The sequence below is a fragment of the Meriones unguiculatus genome, chromosome 2 (assembly GCF_030254825.1).
Source record: "Meriones unguiculatus strain TT.TT164.6M chromosome 2, Bangor_MerUng_6.1, whole genome shotgun sequence".
Taxonomy (NCBI): domain Eukaryota; kingdom Metazoa; phylum Chordata; class Mammalia; order Rodentia; family Muridae; genus Meriones; species Meriones unguiculatus.
In genome coordinates this window covers 13004606-13010677 of record NC_083350.1, presented here as the reverse complement: position 1 = coordinate 13010677, position 6072 = coordinate 13004606, and the positions used below count along the sequence as shown (strand labels likewise).

General features: G+C 42.2%; 1 pseudogene; it reads right to left on the bottom strand.

Annotated features, from left to right (window-relative positions):
- Window positions 1-4279: 4279 nt before the first annotated feature.
- LOC110563285 (large ribosomal subunit protein eL22-like) lies at window positions 4280-4737 on the bottom strand (annotated as a pseudogene).
- Between the last annotated feature and the right edge of the window lie 1335 nt (window positions 4738-6072).

Below are 6072 nucleotides of genomic sequence, written 5' to 3'. Positions count from 1 at the left end.
CCGTGTCTCCCCACCGACGCCAGTGCCAGCTGTTCAGGAATGTGTCCCAGCATTTAGAGCAATGTTCAGTCACTGCATGTCTTGTAATTCCCCCGCATACAGGGATGGAATCTCTCAAGTCCTGGCTGAGTCTCACTCGACTTTATGACTTTACCGCCTACCCCCCGCATCAGGCACACAGGACTCAGTAAGTGCCTCCCAAACAGATTAGGAGGCATTAATATTTACCCAGGCTCACATCGCTGCTGAAGTATGATGGGTCCCGGATTCAGTCTTGTTCATTAGCTCTGTGCATTCTGCTTCTTGATACAGAATGGATGGTCTCTGCCCATAAAAGAACTTACAACCCACCTGAAGAAGCAATGGGACCACATAGAGGGGAAGAAGAAAAGATGGCAATAACAGGTGCCTGTCACATTGCACAACAGGGTGTCAGAGCAGAAAGACTGAATTTGACTGGGACTAGTGAGAAAATTATGAAACTTGATCTCACACTATACACAGAAATAATTTTAGATGGATTATAAAATTAATATTAAAGCCTAAAAAATGAAGTGTGCCTAAGAAAGCACAGAAGAAGGTCTTTATAGTTTATGGTCAGGTGGCAGGTAGTAGCTTCTTACACGGGGCACAAAAAGCAATAGTGATTTTTAAAAAATACTTGACAAGCCAGAACTTTTAAAAACTAGGAATTAAAAACAAAACAAGATAAAACAAACAAATAAACGAACTGGATGTCCCTCAACAGAAGAATAGATAGAGAAGATGTGGAATATTACTCAGCTGTTAAAAAAAAATGACATCATGAAATTTCCAAACAAATGGATGGAACTAGAAAAAATCATCCCCAGTGAGGTAGCCCAGACACAGAAAGATAAAGATGGTATGTATTCACTTATAAGTGGATATTAGCTGTTAGGTAAATGATAACCTATCTACAATCCACAGACACAAAGGAAGTCAGGTAAACAGGAGGGAATCGAGGAGGGAATGCATGGATCTCTCTGGGAGGGGGAAACAGATTTTACAAGTGCACTGGGAGTGGGTGGAGACTAGAGCTGTGTATGGGGTAGATCAGGTTGGAGAGAGATAGGGTGGAGGCAGAGAGGGCAGGTGGAGATGGCTGGGATGGGGAGGGGGTGTGAAAACCTAGTGCAGTGGACACTTCCTGAAATTAGGAAGGTGATCCTAAGGAAGACTACTAATGATGGGGGATATGGAGTTTCCAGTGGCCATCTCTTGCCACCAAATAGGTTTCCAGTGGTAGGACTAAGTCACATTCAATTGAGTTCTTGGCCAAGGAAGTCCCAAGCAATCCAGGCTGATGCTAAGACAAAGGATTGCTCTCTGTAAACTGACAGTGGAGCCCCATTGCCAAGGGCAACACCCACATAACCCATTGAACATGGTGAAGTCAAGCTGGTGCCTACATGGAGCTTTCACCCCTACATTCTAGTCCTTTGATACAGAAAGGTGTCCTGCAGGCTACCAAAAGGGAAATGTGGACAACAACCCGGCCACAAAACCTTTGACCTACAATTTGTCTTGTCTTCAAAATATGCTAGGGCAATGGTGCCACAAAACTTGCTGGAGTAACCAACAAATGTCTGATTTGACTTAAGGCTCATTCCATGAGAAGGAACCCGTACCCAACACTACTTGGATAACCAAGAACCAAAGACTAGATAGCCCAGACTAGATAGCCTAGGGTAAAACCAAACACTACACATCTAAAAAATAAGTATCAATAACTCCTAATGATATTCTGATATGCTCATAGATCAGTGCCTTATCCAAGTATCAGAGAAGCTTCCTCTGGCAACAGATGAGAACAGATGCAGAGACCTACAGCCAGACAGAACACAGAGAGAAAGTCTAAATGGGAGAGCTCCATCAAATCCCTCCCTTGAAGCTCAGGGAATTCCTCAGAAGAGGGTACAGAAAGATTGTAAGAGCTGGAGGGGATGGAGGACACCAGGAGAACAAAGCCCTCCGAATCAACTAAGCAAGGTGCACACATGAGCTCACAGAGACTGAAGCAGAAGGCACAGGGCCCGTGTACAAGGTATCCTGTGTCTATGTTACAGCTTTTAGCTTAGTGTTTTTGTTGAAATCCTGACTCTGAGAACAATTGAGTCTCTGACTCTTGTGCCTGCTCTTGGGATTCTTTTCCTCCTGTTGAGTTGCATGTCCTACTTTGATATGATAGTTTTTGCTTATTATATTTCTTATTATATTCTACTTTGTCATGTTTGTTATCTCTTAGAAGCCTATTCTTTTCTAATGAGAGGCAAAAAAGGAGTGGATCCAGAGGTGAGGAGGAAGTGGGGAAACTATAATCAGGATATGGTGTAAATAAAGAATAAGTTTTTAAAATGACACTTAGACCCTAGAAATTCTGCTACTAGATAGCCTCCTGGAGGAAATGAAAGCATGTTCATAAAAAAAGACTCATTTACAAATATCTATGTCAGCTTTATTTATAATACACACAACAGTTTCACAAATACTCATGGCAGGATATTCACAATACACACAACAGGTTCACAAACATTCATGGAAGATTTATTCACAGTACATGCAACAGGTTCCATGACCCCAATATTATATTGAGAGTAAAAAAGATGCTTTCATAAAATAATGAATTTCTACAAAAGACAAAAGAATCTATGAGAGGAGAAAAACCGAATAGCACTCACCCTTGGTGGGGAAGGGAACTGGGCTGTAAGGAAGCAATGACAATCTGTGGTGAGTGCTGTAATCAGAGTACCTGAGGACCACACAAGATGTCATTTAGATGGTGAGGATGATAACTGAGCACCTGAGGACCACACAAGATGTCATTTAGATGGTGAGGATGATGACTGAGCACCTGAGGACCACACAAGATGTCATTTAGATGGTGAGGATGATAACTGAGCACCTGAGGACCACACAAGATGTCATTTAGATGGTGAGGATGATGACTGAGCACCTGAGGACCACACAAGATGTCATTTAGATGGTGAGGATGATAACTGAGGGTGAGCTGAAGATAAGAATATCCCAGGTAGAGGAACCTCTGCAGTATCCAGCCCTGGGTGGACAAGAGCGACATATTAGCAACTTCTTACAAAGCAATGCAATGGTTTTCTCTACAAAGCCATGGAGAGAAATTGATAGACAAATGGGCACATGTTTGTTCTATATTTTCAGAGAGAGAATAGTAAGAAATGAGGTTAAAGTGATGGGATAAAGAGGTAGAAAGAGAATTACAGAGGCCTTTTGACACTATGGAAAGGAACTTTGAAAATATTTAGAAAAAGAAATAGTTTTAAACAGGACAGTGATGGTAGAGTAACAAGATAGACTTCTGACATTCTGCTTGGAAATGAAGAATGAATTCAAGAAGGAGACATCAGGCAATAAGAGCTAGGAGACAAATGGAGTAAAGGAGAGATGAGCGTTGCCTGGTAACAAGCATAGCATTTGGGACACTTTCAGGAGATGTGTGGGAGGTAGAATTACTGACTGATTAGACAGAGGTAGAGAAACAAATAACATCCACAATAAAAGGATGAGAAATTATAAAACAAGCAAAAATAAAATATTTTATAACTCAACAGCAAAACAAAACCAACAAAATAGACCTCATTTCAAAATGAGCAAAAGACTTGAGTCGACAGTTCTCTGGGGAACACCAATGTCACACATGATTAGCAGTAGGGAGATGTAAGCTACATTCCTCTGCTAAGGGCTGAGGTAGCCAGTCATCTGTTGAACAGAGGCAGGACAGTAAGGCTGTTGAACAGTGACCAGGACAGTAAGGCTCGAGGTTTTTGTTCAAGACAAGGTGGTCTACTCTCATCACAGCTTATTCTGTGGGAGGATTGACTGGGCTTTCCCTCCTTCCTTGTCTCTCTTAATGTCTGCTTCCTCAGTCTTCCTAACATTTCTATGAATTTCTAATAAATCCTCTTCTGTTCAAATATTACAGGTTTATTTTGTTTTAAACTGGGTTTAGAGCTAAGCATTGTGGCTCATGCCTGCAATCTTTGCACTTAGGAGGCAGAAAGATCAGGAGTTGAAGGCCAGCCAGGGATGTGTGAGTTCCTGTCTGAATCACAGAGGATGAGCTGGGGAGATGGCCAAGAGAGTAAGCATGGCTGAGAGAGAGGAACCCAAAATAAAACCTAGGTTGTAATTTCTGGAAGATGAGGACCAACACTCAAGGTTGTCCTCTGACCTACACACACATACACACACATATGCAAAAGTAAACATTTATTTTTATTTTTTTTGTTGTTCCTAAATTTTATTTATGAATTAATACAAAACATTCCAGACCAATGTGTCTTAATCCTCATCCTCCTCCTCCTCTTCATCCTGGTTAATCTGGAAGTAACACAATTCATAACTCTCTTTGCTGTTGGCGACAACACACAACCAGTCTCAAAGATTGTTCTTCTTCAAATATTTTTTTGATGAGATATTTCAAATACCTTTTGGAAAAAGGCACCTCAGAGGTGACAGTGATCTTGCTCTTGCTCCGTTCGATGGTCACACCCCTCTGCCAAGATTCCCAGCTTTCCCATTCACCTTGATTCTCTCCTGGAGGAACTGCTCAAAATTGGCAGCATCCATGATTCCATCTTCTACAGGATGGGTGCAGTCAAGGGTGAACTTCAAAACCTGCTTCTTTTGTTTGCCCCCCTTCGCCACAAGCTTTTTCACTGGCGCCATGGCGGCAGAGGAGGCAGAAAGGGGACAACATATACTTTTAAAAGAAAAGTTCTGTTTAAAACCATTTTGTTGTCCCAGAGAATCTTAACAGATGGTTTTCACCATGCTATTTAAACTGAAATTGTTTGCTGACACGGCAAATAGTCATCTTCAGTGATCTGAAGCCATTCCCTTTCCATCTTGTTAGCGTTGGGCCTATTCATCCAGTCTGTCCTTAGCAGAGAATGGCAGTGAGTCACAGATACTAACCAGGGGCTCTGGAGACAGTTCCCAGTCAACATAGAGTTAAGTGCAGACAAGAGAGCTAGGCTTTCACACATTTTTTTACTCTCTCTAAGGAGATGCTTGAGAAATGTAGGCATGTCCCTGCCTTTAAGCGTGTGATCATGCCTTAATACCAAACCCAGAAGAAAATGGAAGAGAACTGGAATTAAATCTGGCATTTATTTGATAGGGCGCACATCCCATTTAGATATCCATCCCACACACATGATTTTTCCAAGATGCCTGCTGTTTTAACTAGGATTCTTGGATGGGTTTCGGCTTAGGCCAACCCTATAGAGAATAATTACTATCAGTGCCAGATGAGTGTTAGAAAATTATCATTTTCCTCGTTAGACTCATAGTCTAACACTGAAAGGCATGAGTTGGCCATGACCTTACTCTATATTTGAGCCAATGGCTCCTAAGCAAGATGAGCTGGTAAATAAATGTTATTGGTATGGCTTGAATATGCATACACCTCCAAGATGCAGAGCTAAGAACTTTAAACCCAGAGTGGGGAACTAAGAGAAAGAGCCTTTGGGAAAGTAATTGTGTCATGAAGGCTTCTACCTCATGAGCAAATTAGTGCTCTTCTAAAAGGTGTTGAAGGGCACACCTTAGGGCCTCTCATCCTTTGCCCTCCACCGTGTGAGGACACAACATTTGACCCGCCCTATAAAAGAGCAGCAACGGAAGCCATCTTTGTTTATTTTCAATGTGTATGGCTGTTTTGCCTGCATGTATGTCTCTGTGCCATGTGCATACCTGGTGCTCAGGAAACCAGAAGAGGACATAGTGCACCTGGAACTGAAATTACAGACACGTGTGAGCCACCTAGTGTGGGTGCTAGAAACAAAACCCAGATCTTCTGGAAGAGCAATGAGCCACCTTCCCAGCTCATGCAGAAAGCCATCTTGGAAGTGGAGAGCATAACATTGGTGATGAGAATGTTGGCAGAAATCTGGATTCAAGAGGCCATTCTCCGGGGAAGACCCCTGTGTTCACATTTTCTGTTCTGTTGCTCTCCTTGTGGGGTTCCCGTCCTCTCCAGATCTTACTATTTCCCACTTCTTACATGAGATTCCA